We start from the raw sequence: 23,191 nt of genomic DNA on the forward strand, positions 1-23,191 counted from the left end.
GTGATCCGCCCGTCTCAGCCTCCCAAAGTGCTGGGATTACAGGCTTGAGCCACCGCGCCCAGCTATTTTTTTTAAAAAATAGTTTTGACTTTATGTTAATGTTTTACATATTCAAAAAAGAATACTAGGCTAGGTGTGGTGGCTTATGCCTGTAATACCAGCACTTGGAGGCTAAAGCAGGAGGATCACTTGAGCCCAGGAGTTCAGGGCTAGCCTGGGGCAACATAGTGAGACCCCATCTCTAAAAAAAAAAAATAAAAAATTAGCCAGGCATGGTGGTGTGCACTTGCAGCCCCAGCTATTTGGGAGGCTGAGGTGGGAGGATCGCTTAAGTGCAGGAGATTGAGGTTGCAGTGAGCTGTGATTGTACCACTGCACACCAGCCTGGGTGACATAGCAAGACCCTATCTCAAAAACAAAACAAAACAAAGCAAAAAAGCAAGAGAAAATATACTAATCAACTGGAGTAGAGCAAAACTCTAAAACTGCACATAATAGAAACAAACTTTATTTTAATGAATCACGTATTTTAATGAATCACCTTCAATCATGTTGAAGGTGACACTTCAACACAGTACTTTGACAATATACCCTCGGTTTAAAGACAACCAACTGCAAGCAAATCTTCAACAGCTCTTTCTTACTGTATAATGCCAACTAATAAAAGTAGAACAAAGTATTACAAATAGAGTTAGAAAATCACCTCTCCAGAGTGTGGGCTGGACCAAGTGATTTTGCTTCTAATGAACAAACTGCAGCAAAAATGATGGTATGTCACTTTCTCGGTCTTTCCCGCTCTCCCTCCCTCCCCTCCTTCCTCATTCCTTCCTTTCTTTCTTAACAGGGTTTCATTCTGTGGCCTAGGCTGGAGTGCAGTGGTGTGATCTCAGCTCACTGTAACCTCCACCTCCTGGGTTCAAGTAATTCTCTGGCCTCAGCCTCCTGAGTAGTTGGGACTATAGGCATGCACCACCAGACCAGTTAATTTTTGTATTTTTAGTAGAGGCAGGGTTTTGTCATGTTACCCAGGCTGGTCTTGAACTCCTGGGTTCAAGCAATCCACCTGCCTTGGCCTCTCAAATTGCTGGAATTACAGGTTTGAGCCACCATGCCTAGCCTGGTATGTCACTTTCGAAATTAGGTTAATAAAAAGATTGTGGCTTTCACCACCTTTGCCCTCTCTGGCACTCTCCTTTACTTGCTCTAACAGAAGCTGGTTGCCCTATGGAGGTCCACATGGCAAGGAACTGAGGTAGACCTCAAGCTAACAAGCAGCAAGAAACTGGAACCCTTATTCTAACAATCCACAGGGAACTTAATTTTGCCATTAACTATGTGAGAGAGATTAGAAGCAGATCCATCCTCTGCTGACCCTGAAGATAAGACAATAGCCTTAGGTGACACTTTAATTGCTGCCTTGTAAGACTTTGAGGCAGAGGCACCCAGCAAAGCTATACCCAGTCCTGATCCACAAAATTTATGAGATAATAAATGCTTCTTTTAAGCCACTAAGTTTTGGTATAATTTGTTACACAGCAATGGCTAAATAATATACTACCAAAAAGAATGTCTAGTTTAAATACAATCATGAGGCTGGGCGTGGTGGCTCATGACTGTAATCCCAACACTTTGGGAGGTTGAGGTGGGTGGATCACAAGGTCAGGAGTTTGAGACCAGCCTGGCCAATATGGTGAAACCTCATCTCTACTAAAAAAAATACAAAAAGAGGGCGCACCCAAGATGGCCGAATGGGAACAGCTCCAGCCTCCAGCTCCCAGTGTGAGTGACATAGAAGACGGGTGATTTCTGCATTTTCAACTGAGGTACCGGGTTCATCTCACTGGGGAGTGCCGGACAATCGGTTCTGGTCAGCTGGTGCAGCCCGACCAGAGAGCGCTGAAGCAGGGTGAGGTATCGCCTCACCTGGGAAGTGCAAGGGGGAAGGGAATCCCTCTTCCTAGCCAAGGGAAACTGAGACACACAACACCTGGAAAATCGGGTAACTCCCACCCTAATACTGCGCTTTACCAAGGGTCTTAGCAAACGGCAACCAGGAGATTATATCCCACACCTGGCCCAGAGGGTCCCACGCCCATGGAGCCTCCCTCATTGCTAGCACAGCAGTTGGAGATCTAACTGTAAGGCGGCAGTGAGGCTGGGGGAGGGGTGCCCGCCATTGCTGAGGCTTAAGTAGGTAAACAAAGCAGCAGGGAAGCTAGAACTGGGTGGAGCCCACCGCAGCTCAAGGAGGCCTGCCTGCCTCTGTAGACTCCTCCTCTGGGGACAGGGCATAGCTAAACAAAAAGCAGCAGAAACCTCGGCAGAGGTAAATGCCCCTGTCTGATAGCTTTGAAAAGAGTAGTGGATTCCCAGCACGGAGGTTGAGATCTGAGAATGGACAGACTGCCTTCTCAAGTGGGCCCCTGACCCCTGAGTAGCCTAACTGGGAGACATCCCCCACTAGGTGCAGACCTACACCTCACACCTCACATGGTGGGGTACACCCCTGAGATGAAGCTTCCAGAGCAAGAATCAGTCAGCAACACTCACTTTTCAGCAATATTCTATCTTCTACAGCCTCCGCTGCTGATACCCAGGCAAACAGGGTCTGGAGTGGACCTCAGGCAAATTCCAACAGACCTACAGCTGAGGGTCCTGACTGTTAGAAGGAAAACTAACAAACAGAAAGGACACCCACACAAAACCCCATCAGTACATCACCATCATCAAAGATCAAAGGCAGATAAAACCACAAAGATGGGGAAAAAGCAGTGCAGAAAAGCTGGAAATTCAAAAAATCAGAGAGCATCTCCCCTTCCAGAGGAATGCAGCTCATCGCCAGCAATGGAACAAAGCTGGACAGAGAATGACTTTGACGAGTTGAGAGAAGAAGGCTTCAGTCGATCAAACTTCTTAGCGCTAAAGGAGTAACTACACAACCAATGCAAAGAAACTAAAAACCTTGAAAAAAGAATGGATGAATGGATAACTAGAATAATCAATGCAGAGAAGACCTTAAAAGAACCGATAGAGATGAAAACCATAACATGAGAACTACGTGACAAATGCACAAGCTTCAGTAACCGACTAGATCAACTGGAAGAAAGAGTATCAGCGATTGAAGATCAAATGAATGAAATGAAGTGAGAAGAGAAGCGTGGAGAAAAAAGAGTAAAAAGAAATGAACAAAGCCTCCAAGAAGTATGGGATTATGTGAAAAGACCAAATCTACGTCTGATTGGTGTGCCTGAAAGTGATGGGGAAAATGGAACCAAGTTGGAAAACACTCTGCAGGACATCATCCAGGAGAACTTCCCCAACCTAGTAAGACAGGCCCACATTCAAATTCAGGAAATACAGAGAACACCACAACGATACTCCTCGAGAAGAGCGACTCCAAGACACATACATAATTGTCAGATTCACCAAAGTTGAAATGAAGGAAAAAATGTTAAGGGCAGCCAGAGAGAAAGGTTGGGTTACACACAAAGGGAAGCCCATCAGACTAATAGCAGATCTCTCGGCTGAAACTCTCCAAGCCAGAAGAGAGTGGGGGCCAATATTCAACATTCTTAAAGAAAATAATTTTCAACCCAGAATTTCATATCCAGCCAAACTAAGTTTCATAAGTGAAGGAGAAATAAAATCCTTTACAGACAAGCGAATGCTTAGAGATTTTGTCACCACCAGGCCTGCCCTACAAGAGATCCTGAAGGAAGCACTAAACGTGGAAAGGAACAACAGATACCAGCCACTGCAAAAACATGTCAAAATGTAAAGTCCATCGATGCTAGGAAGAAACTATATCAACTAGCAAGCAAAATAACCAGCTAATATCACAACGACAGGATCAAGTTCACACGTAAAAATATTAACCTTAAATGTAAATGGACTAAATGGTCCAATTAAAAGACACAGACTGGCAAATTGGATAAAGAGTCAAGACCCATCAGTTTGCTGTATTCAGGAGACCCATCTCACATGCAGAGACACACATAGGCTCAAAATAAAGTGATGGAGGAAGATCTACCAAGCAAATGGAAAACAAAAAAAAGCAGGGGTTGCAATCCTAGTCTCTTATAAAACAGACTTTAAACCATCAAAGATCAAAAGAGACAAAGAAGGCCATTACATAATGGTAAAGGGATCAATTCATTAGGAAGAGCTAACTATCCTAAATATACATGCATAAAATACAGGAGCACCCAGATTCATAAAGCAAGTCCTTTAGAGACTTACAAAGAGACTTAGACTCCCACAGAATAATAATGGGAGACTTTAACACCCCACTGTCAACATTAGACAGATTGAGACAGAAAGTTAGCAAGGATATCCAGGAATTGAACTCAGCTCTGCATCAAGCGGAGCTAATAGACATCTACAGAACTCTCCACCCCAAATCAGCAGAATACACATTCTTCTCAGCACCACATCGCACTTATTCCAAAATTGACCACATAGTTGGAAGTAAAGCACTCCTTAGCAAATGTAAAAGAACAGAAATTATAACAAACTGTCTCTCAGACCACAGTGCAATTAAACTAGAACTCAGGACTAAGAAACTCAATCAAAACCGCTCAATTACATGGAAACTGAACAACCTGCTTCTGAATGACTACTGAGTACATAACGAAATGAAGGCAGAAATAAAGATGTTCTTTGAAACCAATGAGAACAAAGATACAACATACCAGAATCTCTGGGACACATTTAAAGCAGTGTGTAGAGGGAAATTTATAGCACTAAATGCCCACAAGAGAAAGCAGGACAGATCTAAAACTGACATCCTAACATCACAATTAAAAGAACTAGAGAAGCAAGAGCAAACACATTCAAAAGCTAGCAGAAGACAAGAAAAAACTAAGATCAGAGCAGAACTGAAGGAGACAGAGACACAAAACACCCTCCAAAAAATGAATGAATCCAGGAGCTGGTTTTTGAAAAGATCAACAAAATTGATAGATTGCTAGCAAGACTAATAAAGAAGAAAAGAGAGAAGAATCAAATAGACACAATAAAAAATGATAAAGGGGATATCACCACCAACCCCACAGAAATACAAACTACCATCAGAGAATACTATAAACACCTCTATGCAAATAAACTAGAAAACCTAGAAGAAATGGAGAATTTCCTGGACACTTACACTCTCCCAAGACTAAACCAGGAAGAAGTTGAATCCCTGAATAGACTAATAGCAGGCTCTGAAATTGAGGCAATAATTAATAGCCTACCAACCAAAAAAAGTCCAGGACCAGACGGATTCACAGCCGAATTCTACCAGAGGTACAAGGAGGAATTGGTACCATTCCTTGTGTAACTATTCTAATCAATAGAAAAAGAGGGAATCCTCCCTAACTCATTTTACGAGGCCAACATCATCCTGATACCAAAGCCTGACAGAGATACAACAAAAAAAGAGAATTTTAGACCAATATCCCTGATGAACATCGATGCAAAAATCCTCAATAAAATACTGGCAAACTGAATCCAGCAGCACGTCAAAAAGCTTTCCACCATGATCAAGTGGGCTTCATCCCTGGGATGCAAGGCTGGTTCAACATATGCAAATCAATAAACGTAATTCAGCATATAAATGGAACCAAAGACAAAACCCACATGATTATCTCAATAGATGCAGAAAAGACCTTTGACAAAATTCAACAGCCCTTCATGCTAAAAACTCTCAATAAATTCAATATTGATGGAACGTATCTCAAAATAATAAGAGCTATTTATGACAAACCCACAGGCAATACCATACTGAATGGGCAAAAACTGGAAGCATTCCCGTTGAAAACTGGCACAAGACAGGGATGCACTCTCTCACCACTCCTATTCAACATAGTGTTGGAAGTTCTGGCTAGAGCAATCAGGCAAGAGAAAAAAATCAAGGGTATTCAGTTAGGAAAAGAAGTCAAATTGTCCCTGTTTGCAGATGACATGATTGTATATTTAGAAAACCCTATTGTCTCAGCCCAAAATCTCCTTAAGCTGATAAGCAACTTCAGCAAAGTCTCAGGATACAAAATCAATGTGCAAAAATCACAAGCATTCTTATACACCAGTAACAGACAAACAGAGAGCCAAATCATGAATGAACTCCCACTCACAATAGCTTCAAAGAGAATAAAATACCTAGGAATCCAACTTACAAGGGATGTCAAGGACCTCTTCAAGGAGAGCTACAAACCACTGCTCAGTGAAATAAAAGAGGACACAAACAAATGGAAGAACATACCATGCTCATGGATAGGAAGAATATTGTGAAAATGGCCATACTGCCCAAGGTAATTTATAGATTCAATGCCATCCCCATTAAGCTACCAATGACTTCCTTCACAGAATTGGAAAAAACTGCTTTAAAGTTCACATGGAACCAAAAAAGACCCCGCATTGCCAAGACAATACTAAGCCAAAAGAACAAAACTGGAGGCATCATGCTACCTGACTTCAAACTATACTACAAGGCTACACTAACCAAATCAGCATGGTACTGGTACCAAAACAGAGATATAGACCAATGGAACAGAACAGAGCCCTCAGAAATAATACCACACATCTACAGCCATCTGATCTTTGACAAACCTGAAAAAAACAAGAAATGGAGAAACGATTCCCTATTTAATAAATGGCGCTGGGAAAATTGGCTAACCATAAGTAGAAAGCTGAAACTGGATCCTTTCCTTACTTCTTATACGAAAATTAATTCAAGATGGATTAGAGACTTAAGTGTTAGACCTAAAACCATAAAAACCCTAGAAGAAAACTTAGGTAATACCATTCAGGACATAGGCATGGGCAAGGACTTCACATCTAAAACACCAAAAGCAACAGCAACAAAAGCCAAAATTGACAAATGGAATCTAAACTAAAGAGCTTCTGCACAGCAAAAGAAACTACCATCAGAGTGAACAGGCAACCTACAGAATGGGAGAAAATTTTTGCAATCTACTCATCTGACAAAGGGCTAATATCCAGAACCTATAAAGAACTCAATCAAATTTACAAGAAAAAAACAAACAACCCCATCAAAAAGTGGGCAAAGGATATGAACAGACACTTCTCAAAAGAAGACATTCATACAGCCAACAGACACATGAAAAAACGCTCATCATCACTCGCCATCAGAGAAATGCAAATCAAAACCACAACGAGATACCATCTCACACCAGTTAGAATGGCAATCATTAAAAAATCAGGAAACAACAGGTGCTGGAGAGGATGTGGAGAAATAGGAACACTTTTACACTGTTGGTGGGACTGTAAACTAGTTCAACCATTGTGGAAAACAGTGTGGCGATTCCTCAAAGATCTAGAACTAGAAATACCATTCAACCCAGCCATCCCATTACTGGGAATATACCCAAAGGATTATAAGTCATGATGCTATAAAGACACATGCACACGTATGTTTATTGCGGCACTATTCACAATAGCAAAGACTTGGAATCAACCCAAATGTCCATCAGTGACAGACTGGATTAAGAAAATGTGGCACATACACACCATGGAATACTATGCAGCCATAAAAAAGGATGAGTTCGTGTCCTTTGTAGGGACATGGATGCAGCTGGAAACCATCATTCTCAGCAAACTATCGCAAGAACAGAAAACCAAATACCGCATGTTCTCACTCATAGGTGGGAATTGAACAATGAGATCACTTGGACACAGGAAGGGGAGCATCACACACCAGGTCCTATTGTGGGGAGGGGGTAGGGGAGAGGGATAGCATTAGGAGATATACCTAATGTAAATGATGAGTTAATGGGTGTAGCACACCAACACGGCACATGTATAGATATGTAACAAACCTGCATGTTGTGCACATGTACCCTAGAACTTAAAGTATAATAAAAAAAAAAAAATACAAAAAATTAGCCGGGCATGGTGGCACATGCCTGTAATCCCAGCTACTTGGGAGGCTGAGGTAGGAGAATTGCTTGAATCCGGGAGCCAGAGGTTGCAGTGAGCCGAGATTGCGCCACTGCACACCAGCCTGGGTGACAGAGTGAGACTCCATCTCAAAATAATAATGATGATGATGATGATGATGATAATAATAATAATAATAATAAATACATACAGTCATGAGGTCCGGGCATGGTGGCTCATGCCTGTAATCCCGGCACTTTGGGAGGCTAAGGTGGGTGGATCACCTGAAGTTAGGAGTTTGAGACCAGTCTGGGCAACATGGCAAAACCCCCCGTCTCTACTAAAAGTACAAAACTTAGCCAGGCATGGTGGCAGACATCTGTAATCCTAGCTACTCAGGAGGCTGAGGCAGGAGAATTGCTTGAACCCAGGAGGCAGAAGTTGCAGTGAGCCGAGATTGTGCCACTGCATTCTACCCTGGGTGACAAGAATGAGACTCCATGTCAAAACAAACAAACAAACAAAAAACTATATATAAAATCATGAGGAAACATACAACAAATATAAATTAAAGCCATTATACAAAATAAATGGCTTCTAGTGTTTACAAATGTTAGTTTCATATAAACAAACAAGGCTGAAGAACTATTTCAGATTAAAGTAGACTAAAGAGACATGGCAACAGCTGAGGTGGGCAGATCACTTGAGGTCATGAGTTCAAGACCAGCCTGGCCAACATAGTGAAACCTTGTCTCTACTAAAAATACAAAAATTAACTGGGTGTGGTGGGGGTGTGGTGGCACATGCCTGTAGTCCCAGCTACCCAGGAAGCTAAGGCAGGAGAATCATTTGAACCTGGGAGGCGGAGGTTGCAGTGAGCCAAGATCACACCACTGCACTCCAGCCTGGGCAAAAGAGTGAGACCCTGTCTCAAAAAAAAAAAAAAAAAAAAAGAGACATGGCAACTAAATGCAATGTGTGATAGTTTGGACTAAAAAAAAAATTACTATAAGGTATAGTAAAATATACTATAAGGTATGGTAAAATTTAAATATGGACTATAGGCTAAGTAATTATATTGTATTGATGTTAAAGTTTCTGATTTTTATTATTGAAATTTAATTATATAAAAGAATGTCCTTGTTAGGAAATACATAATGAGGTGTTTAGGAATAAAGAAACGTGATTTCTACAACTTACTCTCAAATGTCATAAAAATAATCAGGTCATAAAAAAATCATATCATATAAAAATAATGTGTGTGTATACATACATACAAACATATATACATACACACTTGGGTGTATGTATAGATACATCTTTTTAAAAAACTTTTTTACATTTTTTATTTTTATTTTTTTGAGACAGAGTCTTGCTCTGTCGCCGAGGCTGGAGTGCAGTGGTGCAGTCTCGCTCACTGCAACCTCTGCCTCTCAGGTTCAAGCACTTCTCATGCCTCACCCTTAGGTATGGGGTACCAGGCCTGGCTATTTTTTGTATTTTTAGAAGAGATGGGGTTTTATCATGTTGGCCAAGCTGCTCTTGAACTCCTGGCCTCAAGTAATCCCACCTGACTCAGCCTCCCAAAGTGCTGGGATTACAGGAGTGAGCCACTGGCCTATAGATACATTTATATAATACACCTATACATACACACACACACACACACACACAGAGTGATAAAGGAAATTCAGCAAAATACAAAATGTTAACAATAGGTGCATCCGGGTGAAGGAGATACAGTTCTTTGTACAATTCTTGCAACTCCTCTGAAAAGTTGAAATCATTTCAAAACAGAAAGTTAAAATTAACACTTATTGTGAAAATACCTATGAAAATTACACCTATTTACTCTTTGACCCAGCAATTTCAATTCCATTTCTGGGAATTCATCCCAAAGATATACTGCATATGTAAAAACTGATGTAGGTACAGGGCTATTCAATAGCGCTCATTTATAAGAGACTGGTTAATAATCCAAAGGAATACTAAGCAGCTGTTAAAAAAAATAGCTTTCTATATATTAATATGGATTTTTTTTTTTTTTAGACAGATTCTCGCTCTGGAGTGCAGTGGCGCCATCTCTACTCACTGCAAGCTCCACCTCCTGGGTTCATGCCATTCTCCTGCCTCCTGGGGTCACGCCATACTCCTCCTGAGTAGCTGGGACTACAGGTGCCCGCCACCACACCCGGGTAATTTTTTTTGTATTTTTAGTAGAGATGGGGTTTCACCATGTTAGCCAGGATGGTCTCGATCTTCTGACCTCGTGATCCGTCCACCTCGGCCTCCCAAACCGCTGCGATAATAGGTGTGAGCCACTAGGCCCGGTCAATATGTTAATATTTTTAAAGGATATAATGTGAAGAAGGGAAGATATAGAGTGGTGTATAGTATTTAATCTTTTTGTAAAAAAAAAAGTGGGGAAATAAAAATATATGTACATATTTGCATAAAGAAATGTTGACAGGATACTTATAAAGTTATAAAATGTTTACCTGCAGGGGAGAGGAGGAAGCAAGGGTAGAATAGGAGTAGGATAGAGATGGAAGTCAGACTTCTCGATATGTACATAGTATATTGTTTCGATTTTTTAAACCATGTAAATGTATTCCCTATTCAAAAATAAAATAAAGGAAACTACTAAGATTGAGGTAAATGGCAGACTTATAAAGATTCAAAGAAAAGGTTCCTTGAGATATTAAGTGGAAAGAGAAAGTTGCACAATAGTATATATATTGTAAAATGATCTCTGTTGTGCAAAGAAAACCCCACACATACATTCACATACACGTAGAAAATGCTTGTAAGTGTATATAACCAGGTATTAATAGTAGTGATCTTTCAGGGGTAAGTCTGAGGCATAGTGAGGGTGGGGGAGGCTAATTTTCTTTTCTTTTAATCTTTTTTTTTTTTCTTTTGAGATGGCATTTCATTTGTGTCGCCCAGGCTGGAGAGCAATGGTATGAGCTCAGCTCACTGTAACCTCCACTCCTGGGTCAAGTGATTCTCATGCCTCAGCCTCCCCAGTAGCTGGGATTATAGGTGCTCGCCACCATGCCTGGCTAATTTTTGTATTTTTAGTGGAGACAGAGTTTCACCATGTTGACCAGGTTGGTCTTGAACTCCTGACCTCAGATGATTCGTCCGCCTCGGCCTCCCAAAACACTGGGATTACAGGCGTGAGCCACCACGCCCAGCCAATTTTATTTTCTTAAACTTATTTTCAATTAAAATATAATTTATATACAGTCACATGCAAGACTCTTAAGTTCAATGAGTTTTGGAAAATGTGTACATCCTTATAACCCATCCCTCTATCAAGATATGGAACAGTTCTAACTTCCTGGGGGGAAAAATTCTACCATCATTAATACTGTTGGTTTCAACTTTAAAATGCTGAGGACTCTATAGGATGTTTAAGGTACGTGTGGACATAGAATCCTTCAAGTGTACTCATAACATTAAAATCCAACAACTTTGTTATGATTGTTATGCATCTTTTATCCTAAACATTCCTTCTATGCAGTTTTACAGATGGTGAAGAAAAACTGAGGTTAAAAATTTCTGCAGGCGTGGTGGCTCACGCCTGTAATCCCAGCACTTTGGGAGGCCGAGGTGGGCAGATCACCAGAGGTCAGGAGTTTGAGACCAGCCTGACCAATATGATGAAACCTGTCTCTACTAAAAATACAAAAATTAGCCGGGCATGGTGGCATGCACCTGTAATCCCAGCTACTCGGGAGGCTGAGACAGAAGAATCGCTTGAACCCGGAGGCGGAGGTTGCAGTCCGCCGAGATCAAGCCATTGCACTCCAGCCTGGGCGACAAGAGGAAAACCCCACCTAAACAAACACAACACAACACAACAAAACAAAACAAATCCATGGAGCACATAAAATCGTGTGAAAGAAAATTAAATAACAAAAATTAAGACAGCCTGACACATTTTAATCCAAATAGAATTCCAGACATAGAAAACAAAAACAAAAACAAACAAACAAAAAAAACTGAACACTAAGACTAGTCTGAAGAGTGGAGTATGAATTAGACAGGAAATTTCCCTGGGTGTTGGATGTTTCTTACAGTGAAAAAGAGATCAGGAAGATTAAAACCAAAAGTAGCTCAGCCATGAACCCCAAAACATACCAGTGTAGAGCTATCAGGAAGGTTATTATGCTCAGCCTTATAAGGATCTACTCATCTGACTAGATGATCACAACAGAGGAACTCGCGTAAAAGAATGGTAACCAGCCGGGTGCGGTGGTTCACGCCTGTAATCCCAGCACTTTGGGAGGCCTAGGCGGGCAGATCACAAGTCAAGAGTTCGAGACCAGCCTGGCCAATATGGTGAAACGCTGTCATTACTAAAAACACAAAAATTAGCCAGGCGTGGTGGCGCATGCCTGTAGTCCCAGCTACTCAGGAGGCTGAGGCAGAAGAATGGCTTGAACCTGGGAGGCAGAGATTGCAGTGAGCCGAAATAGCACCACTGCACTCCAGCCTGGGTGACACAGCGAAACTCCATCTCAAAAAAATAAAATAAAATAAAATAAAATAATAAAATAAAAGAAAATAAAATAATGATGACCATATGTCTAACCACACACTGAATATCTGCACTGTTTCTCAGATCCTTCAAATGAACATGCCTGGAATTCAACTCTTGATTTCTCTTAAATCTGCCATTCTGTAGTCTTCCATTCTCACCAAATGGTAGCTTTGTCCATCCAGTTCCTTAATGTGGAAACCCAGAAATCACTCTTAATCCCTGCTCCCCATTTATCCATTGTATTTATTCAGTTAATAATATTTAACTGAAGATCTACCACTTGCCAGGCAAGACAACAATCTTTTCAGACACCCAGGAATATAATAATAAACAAAACACCCCCTGCCCTCATGAAATTTATATTCCACCTATTCCATTATTAAGTCTTATTTAACCCATTTCCTAAATATATCTATAATTCACCCATTTATTTCTACATCCACTGCCTCCCCTTTAATCCAAGTCATCTTTACTTCCATTTCTTACCAGGAATATGGCCATAGTCTCTTATCTTGTCTTCCTATTTCTATCTATAACCCTCATAAATCAATTCTCCATATAGCAGCCAGAGTAAGCTTAACAATTCAAATATCTTGTCACTGCCTTGTTTAAAACGTTTTAATAGCTCCTAAGTACACGGGTATTTAGAACAAAATCCAGAATTTTAAGTGTGATTTACAAGGCTCTCCCTGCCTTATTAGTCTCATCTATTTATTTTCTATTTCTAGCCTCCCTAGCTCTTTTCAATTGCTTGAGTCAACACCTTTTATTTTATTTTTTTAAAAAGATCTTTACACATGCTATTTCCTCTGCCTGACAATTTCTTTTTTACTCTCCTTGTTACCTAGATAACTTCTACTTATCCTACTCATCTATTCATCTCTCTAAATATCACTTTTTGAAAAAAAGAAAGCCTTTCTTGACCCTCAGATTAGTCCAAGCTTCCCTACTATAAGCTTTCTCTTAGTGCTTTTGTATTTCTCCTTATTGGCTTTTATCAGACCTGTAAAATACCATGTATTAGAATGGGGCCCATTAATTCAGGAATCATATATGCCTTGTTCATTGCTGCATCCTTAGTCCATAGGTCAGTGCCTTGCATATAGCAGAAAGTTAATAAATATTTGTTATGTAAATGAAAGAATGAACCACCCAGGACCAGACTTGGGCAGACACCAATGTTTACTGTTTCTGGATGGGTTCTCTCAACCTACAAACTGAAGAGAATGGAAGCCTGAACTTATGCAGAGTGGTTTCAACTTATAGTCTCACACAACGTAGTGTAAGAATAGAGCAGAATACAGCACCTCACACCTCTTCATTTTCAAAAGCATATAGAATACATAAAGACAATAGTTTTTAGTTTTTCTATAAACTAGAAATAAACAATTAGAAAATACAATTTAAAAAATACTATTTACAATAACATTCAAAAATATCAAATATGTAGGGACAATTTAATGAAAGATATACATGACCTCTCTACACTGAAAACTATACAACATAGCGGAGAGAAATTAAAGAAGACCTAATTAAATGGAAATATATACCATGTTCATGGATTGGAAGTGTCAATATTGTTAAGATAAGCCTCCTCCCTCCTTCCCTCTTTCCCCGATAAAGCTATAGATTCAATGCCATCCCATTCAAAAATCCCTACAGGTTTTGTCCTGTAGTAAGACTTTGTAGCAAGACTTACTATAAAGCTACAGTAATTGAGACAGTGTGCTATTAGTAAAAGAATAGACAAATGAAACATGATCAAGAATATAGAAATAGAACTACATATATCAGTGAAATGACTTTCAACAAAGGCACCAAGCCAATTCAACAGAAAGAGGAAAATCTTTTTAATAAATGGTATTAAAAAATGGGAAATAAAGAATTTCAACCCCTACCTCAATGAATTAGTGCCTCATGCCACATGCAAAAATCAATTTTAAATAAGGTAAGTAGAAAGGAAGAGTCAAAAGTATCAAATAAGTGCCTTTTGCTCACTAGACACAGTCACTGTCTCACCTACTATACTGCTAGAGTGAAGTATTACACAATATAAATCCAGTACGCACAAGTGACACATATCTGTTGAGATGCTTCACTTTTCTTGGTTTCCAATCCTTAGCAGACTTTTCAGGTGAGCATCAGAATCTACATTGAAGATGCCAAATTATCTGATTCACTGAATTCCTTTTAGAGGCCAATACCCAGGTAGCATTTAAAATAAAATTAACATAGCTTAGATGGACCACAGAACCCATAGCAATCCTGCTATGAATAGTCGGACACACTTTTATGCATTTTCCTACTAATATTCCTTTTCTCTTGACTTACCAGTAATTTTTTCACTGTTTTCAGACTTTCCATATTACCCATTTTACCTAATCATGTTTTCCAAAGATAATTGTTTCCTTTTCACTTTTTTTGTCTTTTTGGTAATATTTTATATTATAAGATTCCAATTCACTGATAGGGAAATATATGAGGAATTTTATATGCAAATGTTATTCTATAATTTTTGAAGTGTTTGTAAACTACTAGTTCAGTAAAATGCTATGCTAACATTATCTGGATCAATTTGTACAATCACCCGATTATAAGAACATTCCATATACAACATTCTATTTTAGCTCAAATCCATTTAAAGCATTTGAATTGGAACAATTTCCCAGGCTTTAAATAAGTCATAAGGAGAGAAGCTCTTTGTTTGTTTGGGGACAGGGTTTAATTCTGTCACCCAGACTGGAGTATAGGAGCGCAATCACAGCTCACTGCAGCCTCAGCCTCCCCAGACTCAGGTGATCCTCACACCTCAGCCTCCCAAGTAGCTGAGACCACAGGCATGGACCACTACACCTTGTTAATTTTTGTATTTTTTTGTAGAGATGGGTTTTTCCATGCTGTCCAGGCTGGTCTCAAACTCCTGGGCTCAAGTGATCCCACCTTGGCCCCCCAAAGTGCTGAGATTACAGGTGCATCTGGCGAGACAAGCTCTTTGTCCTATAGAGATTGATGCAATGGACATGGGTAGGAAAACAAAATGCAGTATAACTTATGATAGTGTTCTTAATCTGGTTGGAAGAGCAAAGTTCAGCTTGAGAAGGAGACTGGAACACTCAGTCATAAGACGCTCTTCAGTGGAACAATAATTTTCAAAGTTTAGGTCTGGCAACTTCCATTAGTCATATTCTTAGATTTACTGAAATTATAGGCTAACTTTTTCAGCCAGCATGTCTTTTTGCAGTGAGAGGAAGTTTCTTAAATAGAACATGAAACAGTTGTGTGTTGAAGGAGAAGTGATAAACAGGGATTCTGAGTTGTAAATTTAAATCTCTCATACTACAATGACCAAGATTTGTCCCTTCCTTATATTTGGATCAGTACAATTTGAATATCAAAAGTAAAATTATAAAATATAATCAAACACATATAAATATATAAAATCAAAACATGTTCCCTACCTACAGGCCCCAAATGCTCTGGCATGCCTGATACTCTTGTCTGCCTGACTACTGTCCCTCAAGCTCACCATGCCAAGTATTTCTCATCTTAGGCCTTTGGTCTTGCTGCTAGAAATGCTTTTTACTGAGATCTCTGAAAATATTTAATGCTAGAAGAAAACCTGCTCGTGACTGAACTGAGTTTCATCAAGAACTTTTCACCTTGGAGAGTGGATTCTGCCCAAGCAGTTAGAATAATCACAATCATCCCCTTCCGCAACGTGCTTTCTGCAGTGAAGTTGCTACTGAGTCCTGAGGGGTAGGGATTCAAAAAAGAAGTTCACTCAGCCCTGGATTCGTAGAAGCAGCACACACGTGGTAGGAATATGGCGTCATAGAGCTACAGTTACCCAGAAACCTGGAGCTTAGCGCGGGATAGACATCCGTGGGAAAGACTCAAAGACAGGATCATTTTGGGGTGTTTGGCACTTCGAAACCAGCACAAACAATGCAATCAGGAAGAATAAAAAGGAAATTAAAGCTAAGTCAATCACCTGATAGAAATTACTTTTGGATTTAGACCGTAACTTTGCAGAGTGATTGCTGAGGTCTGGCAGAGCCTCCTGCAGGCTGTCGGCGAAGAGGGGCAGTGGTGGTGGTGACGTGGCAGTGGCGAGAAGAGCGGCTGTCCGCCGCAGTGCACTGCGACCAGTAGGCGCTGGCGAGTCGCTTTCCTGTGGCCCAACGCGCGAGCTGTCCGCACCTCGTCGGTGCGCATTCCAGGCTGAAGAGCCTTGGCTCGCTGGCCTGCAGCACGTGGTAGGACAGACACGCATTGTGTCTCGCATCTGCGTCTACCACCACCACCTTGGTGATCAGGTAGCTAGGCTCGGCGGCATGCAGTACCATATCCAAGAGCGCTAAGCCATTGCGCTCCAGAGCTGGGGTATAGCACCTGCGGTGCGTTGTCATTGAGGTTGTCCACCAACACGCACAGGCTCATATTGGCGCCGAGCGGGAGCTAGTCCTAGTCCTGGTCACGGGCCTGCAGCGTGAGCTTGAAGGCTCGCAGCTGCTCTTGGTCGAAGGTGCGCTGTGTGCTCATGGACACCTAGGACCACAGCGCCTGTGGCTCCAGGTCACTGGCCACGATTGAATAGGGGACTTGGCTGTTGGGTCCCAAGTCTAGGTTGGAGGTGTCTACTTGCACACTATGGAGGCTTTGGGAAGATGGTTCTTGGCCACGTCGACGATGTAGGAGGCCTTATAGAAAACCAGAGCATTGTCATTGACATCGCCAATGAGAGGGTGACGCTTGTTCTGGAGAAAAGGGTTGGCTTGCCTCGGTCAGTGGCAGTGATGCTCATGTTATACCTTGAGTCTGTTCCTGGGCCACGGCCCCATTTGTTACAAGTGTGTAGTTAATTATTGCAGGAAGATTTTTCTCAAGGTACATTTTCTTGTATCAGACATGGGACCTCATTTTCTCCTGAATTCAGATCTTGTCATTTAAAGATCTTGTGATTTAAATCTTGGACAGTGATTACTGTCCAAGGTGCAGAATCTTTGGGAATCATTGTGGAATTAGAAGTAAAAATCGTAGCTGAGATTATAGGCATGCACCACCATTTCTGGTAATTTTTGTATTTTTAGTAGAGACGGGGGTCTCAACATGTTGGTCATGCTGGTCTTGAACTCCTGACCTGGTGATATGCCCGCCTCGGCCTCCCAAAATGCTGGGATTACAGGTGTAATCTCATTGCACCCAGCCATTGCACCTGGCCTTCAACTATTTCAAAGCTTTACGGTCCAAGCTATAATTGGGGGGCACATCTGATCCTGATCCATTCAGTCACTCACAAGTAAGTCTCCACTTTCTCCACTTAGAATGAAGTATTATTTCTCAGCATTAACCCAAAGCTTTCAAGTGGGCATGTCCTGGACACTGAGTTCCAGATCCTTGGCAAGGTTTCCCACCACCAAACTCTTGGCCAGCTCCTCTGGGACTGAATAATGGATCTGCATAGAGAATGCCCAGCAGGACAGAAAAAGCAGGAAAGGAAGCATTAGTTGCCTTGGTTCTACCCAGCCTGTTAGTCCATCACCATTACCCATATCTTCCACAGTTAAAATTGCTGCTGCTCCAGCCCAGATAAGCCCCTTTTCAAACTATTCTTGGATTATAGAGTCTCCAGCCAAGAAGGACCTGAACTCATTGCCTGTAAATCCATTCCGTTCCTGCTTATAATTTGTAGAACTAGGAGCCATAATAGGAATGTTGTGGGTCTGCTCTTGGATTTGCATTCCATGAAAATAGAAAAGGCACCAAGTGGGAATGTTTGGGGATCGGCTCATCTATCTCTGTTTCCACACTGGCCAACAGTGGCACTCTGAGTCCCTACTCTAGAACCGCAGCCTGAAGAAATGAGAGGACAGCGTTCTGCAGAGTTATTTGAGAGCAGATAGAAAGACGTTTCTCACTGGAACTTGCAAGCTGAAAGGCAGTAGTGCAGTCTTGCTCCTGCAATAAAATATTCCTGGGAATTTATAACCTCAGTGATGTCAGCTCATGAAGTCAAAGTGATGACTTATTTTTATTTCTTCTTGACGTTTGAGTATTTGTAGGCTGAGAATCTTTCTTTCTATTCCCACCTCCATGCCTGGGCTTTACTTTTTCCATGGAACACAGTCTCAGAATGAATTGTTGGCTGAATCTTCAGCTGAAATTATATAGGAAGCTTCTAAGAGGTTTCACAATATGGATTTTTTTTTGTTTTTTTGGTCAGAGTCTTCACTGTGTCACCCAGGCTGGAGTGCAGTGGCATGATCTCAGCTCACTGTAACCTCCGTCTCCCAGGTGCAAGTGATTCTCCTGCCTCAGCTTCCTGAGTAGCTGGGATAACAGGCGCCTGCCACACAATATGGAAATCTTATGAACTGAGGCATCTATTTTCAAAATTTGACAAACAAACCAGGTCCTTAGCCTTTTAAGATAAGTCAGACAGTTGGCAGGATGCAGTGGCTCATGCCTGTAATCCCAGCACTTTGGGAGGCCGAGGCAGGTGGATCACCTGAAGTCAAGAGTTCAAGAGCAGCCTGGCCAACTTGGTGAAACCCTGTCTCTACTAAAAAAAATTTTTTTTTTGGGACGAGTCTGGCTCTGTCACCCAGGCTGGAGTGCAGTGGTGCGATCTCTGCTCACAGCAACTCCGCCTCCCGGGTTCACGCCATTCTCCTGCCTCAGCTGCCCAGGCACCCACCACGACGCCCGGCTAATTTTCGTTTTATATTTTTAGTAGAGATGGGGTTTCACCATGTTAGCCAGGATGGTCTTGATCTCCTGACCCATGATCCGCCTGCCTAGGCCTCCCAAAATGCTGGGATTACAGGCGTGAGCCACCATGCCCGGCCTACTAAAAATATTTTTAAAAATTAGTCGGGCATGGTGGCGGGCGCCTGTAATCCCAGCTACTGGAGAGGCTGAGGCAGGAGAATCGCTTGAACCCGGGAGGCAGAGGTTGCAGTGAGCTGAGATCGCACCACTTGCACTCCAGCTTGGGCGACAGAGTGAGACTCCATCCTCCCGCCCACCCCCCCAGAAAAAAGGTAAGTCAGACAGCTGCCTTTTATTAGGGTTTAGATATAGAGGAAAAGCCCATGTAAAATAATTGGTTTTGCACTATGATTCTTTTTTTCTCTGAGACCACTTTCCAATAATTGAACTCAAGCATTGCATTGAGTACTTAGAAGGTGTACAAACTACTGTGTGAAATACTTCAGAGAGCTAATGATGAACTAAGAAATTATATCTGCCCTCAATGACAGTACACAGAGTAGATCTTTATATGACATGTCTAAGAAAAATTATGGTGGTACTAACTTCTTTTACATACAGATTAAACTATTTTGTTTGATTCTATGGTCTCTTCAATGACAGTTTTTTAAAAACATTTTTCTGAACCAGAGCCCTTCCCATATGCTATCCAGAAGTCTCAGCATTTATAAAATATTTTTTCCAATTAGCTTTGCCAAAGGCTGGCTATCTTTTGCCATCAATATTTTAGGAATGCGTCCTAAACAGTATGCCCTATTATTGGTAATTTTCCATTAAGTATGGTTTCTTAAAAGTGAACTCAAAGTGGCCGGGCACGGTGGCTCACACCTGTAATCTCAGCTATTTGGGAGGCTGAGGTGGGTGGATCACAAGGTCAAGAGATCGAGACCACTCTGGCCAACCCCATCTCTACTAAAAATACAAAAATTAGCTGGGTGTAGTGGCACGCCTGTAGTTTCAGCTACTCGGGAGGCTGAGGCAGGAGAATCACTTGAACCTGGGAGGCAGAAGTTGCAGTGAGCTGAGATAGTGCCACTGCACTCCAGCTTGGTGACAGATCGAGACTCGGTCTCAAAAAAAAAAAAAAAAAAAAAGTGAAAACTCAAAGTGTAGTATTAGAGAGTAACTGTGTCTCTTTCTTGAGATTTAGCCTCATCAGTTTGATCAACATCCCTTCGAAACTATGTGTTGCTATGTGTTTTGTTTGCAAACTATGTGTTTGCTTTAGGTTCTATAAAACAGTGAAGCTAAAAACTTTAAATTATAGCTGAACGCTTTAACTTATTAGATGAAATGGATACATATCCACCTGTCATACACATAAGAAGACAAGAAAAGTCCTTGACATAATTTTATGACTGGAATCAGAAGAAATGTAAACACATCCAAACCCATTGCCCAGTTAGTCTCAGAAAACAATCAACACATATCTTAATTACCAATCCTAAATTATCAACAAGTGTCCTAAAAATCCTAAAGCTAAGCCATTAGTTTCAGTTCTTATATGGCCTAAACCAAATAATGATCACTAGCCTTCAGGTTTCAGTGATCCATTTTCTGGTGAAATTATCTAAGATCCCATTGAAGTAAACTGCTTCTTTAAAATAAGTTTCATAGGATCCTTGTTTAGATTTCACTATGGTTCAGGCAAAGAAAAAGTAACACTCACAAAATTGTCTTATACAAAAATCTTTCCCCCAGCTTTTATGGCCTAAAACTGTGGCTTCTCAATCAAGAATGTACCTAGGCACTTAAGATTATTAAACCAGCTTTCACAAAAATTTTAGAATAGTTTTATTTCCATCCACAAGTCATTCCATTGTACCACATGGAGAAGCACAAAAATCATTATTACTTTTCCCAACAGGACATCGAGTATACTGGCATTGAAAATATAAATCCTTTTTTTTTGTCAACCACTAAAAATGGCTACTGTTAACTAATTGCATGCTGTGAATCAGATGATTTTTGTTAGCTCTAGCCATCACCAGGACCTTTCAAATTAGGTATGATTATTCCTACTTTGCTGAAGCTCAAAGAGATTAAATAACTTTCTAAAGGTGACACAGTTAAGAAGTTAGCTAATTGCAAAGCTGCTGTCCTTCTACGATATATCTGAAAATTCAAAATCCTGGTATCAGGTAATCCCCAGAGTACATTACTTGTTTATCCATTCATTCAACAAATATTTAATACAGTCTATTCAGCTCAAACTGGAAATGTAGTTGATTGAAATCACTGATATTTGAGATATCGTCTAAAGGTCTTGACTATTAAGCTCTAACTCTCAATGATTTGTTCCTAAATCAAGTTAGGTGAACAGAGGTCAGAAAAATTAGACCATGTTAGCTTAGCTTCCCAAATCATTTGTGTTCCTATTATATCTTTCTTTCTATTTGACTACATATGAGAACTGTCCATGTGATAAACATTTTGGTAGTTTCTACAAGACAATGGAGAAGGGAGGGTTCATTGTCCTCTATTTCTCTCAATATTACCTATAGAACACTGTACTTATTAAATTTTATTTGAAAACTAATGTAAATACAAATTTAGAATGTTTAGATAAATTCAAATACTTTCTTTCAAAAAATCACACAAGTAGAACCACACACTCTATATTTTGTCCCATTTTTTGGTCTCAGAAGCAGCAACTACCTCATTTTAGAGCCTTTGGATGTCTTTCATTCTCTTAGTGGTATCCAATCTCTTTTCTGAGTTTTAACTATTGTATGTTTCACGGTAGACAGGCAGCAAACAAAGAAGAAAGAAAAAATAATTGGGATGTTATGTTTCCCTACACCTTTACAGAATTCACCAAAAGAAATCAGGCAATGCTTTTCAAAGAGTAATACACTTTAGCATTCAGTATCTGTAAATACTTCTACAATAAGCAAAAAGTTCTCAGAAAAGACTTAGAATCTGTGCACGTTTCAGAAATTTTCCCTTAGTTGTAATAGTTATGGGGAATTTAATGTAGAAAGTAGGAGAAATTACTGCAAATTTGCCCCAGTATTAAAAAAGTACTCAAAACACATTTTGTTAATTCTGAATATTCCACAAAGTCATCATTAATATCATTAATGTAGGAAATGGGCAAAAGAAATGTCTAACTTGGAAACACACACAGATATTGTATTAATGAAATGCATAACAGAAGTGAAAAATAGTCTTTACTGTTTTTTGTCATGGCAATACAGGATATTGTATATTTAAGTGATAAAATTTTAAATGCAGAAGAAATAAATTCACTATATTTGGAAGTTCATAAATGATTTAAAACCATGAAATGACTTGGGATACTGAGAAAGTATAAATGGACATATCCCTAATGGCCAGAAAGAATTACTGCACTTTGAAAGAAATTAAATTCACTTTATGAATTTGCTAGCAATCTCAAGTGTAGTTAAAAGCCACTCTATTTATAAAAGTTTACTAAAATTTTATTTATATTTTCCATTGAATTCAATTTCTCCCCTCTAGATAAACAGATCAGTTGTTATCAGATGCTCTACACAAAACTGCTGCATGGTCAATGGGAAAAAAATTAAAAGTGGGAAAAGAGCATTACCACTGATAAATTAAGCTAGAAAATGATATAGAGTATTAATGTTACAAATTGTTAATAAATTACATCTATCATGTAAAATATATGTACATAAACAAGGTATGAGGGAAGGTGACTGGATTGTTGTTGGTGTCTGTCACATATATATAAATTTATTGATGTCTGCTTTATAAATTCCAAATGTGCTAAGGGATATATTTCTCCAAGCTCAGAAAAGAATATTTGATAAGGGCGGGGCACTGTGGTTCACGCCCTTAATCCCAGCACTTAGGGAGGGGGAAGCAGGAGGCTCACCTGAGCCCAAGTTCCTGATCAGCCTGGTCAACATAGTGAGACTCCTGTCTCTACAAGAAAGTAATAGATAGATAGATACATGATAGATAGATAGATAGATAGATAGATAGATAGATAGATAGATAGAT

At 40.3% G+C, this 23,191-nt stretch overlaps 1 protein-coding gene across 13 annotated transcripts in view; it reads right to left on the reverse strand.

Annotated features, from left to right (window-relative positions):
* Positions 1–23,191, reverse strand: part of LOC111526968 (protocadherin gamma-C4) — a 178,115-nt gene that overhangs the window by 61,953 nt on the left and 92,971 nt on the right. The gene's annotated exons all lie outside the window — the stretch shown is intronic.

Source organism: Piliocolobus tephrosceles, chromosome 4 (genome assembly GCF_002776525.5).
Source record: "Piliocolobus tephrosceles isolate RC106 chromosome 4, ASM277652v3, whole genome shotgun sequence".
In the NCBI taxonomy this organism is placed as follows: Eukaryota; Metazoa; Chordata; class Mammalia; order Primates; family Cercopithecidae; genus Piliocolobus; species Piliocolobus tephrosceles.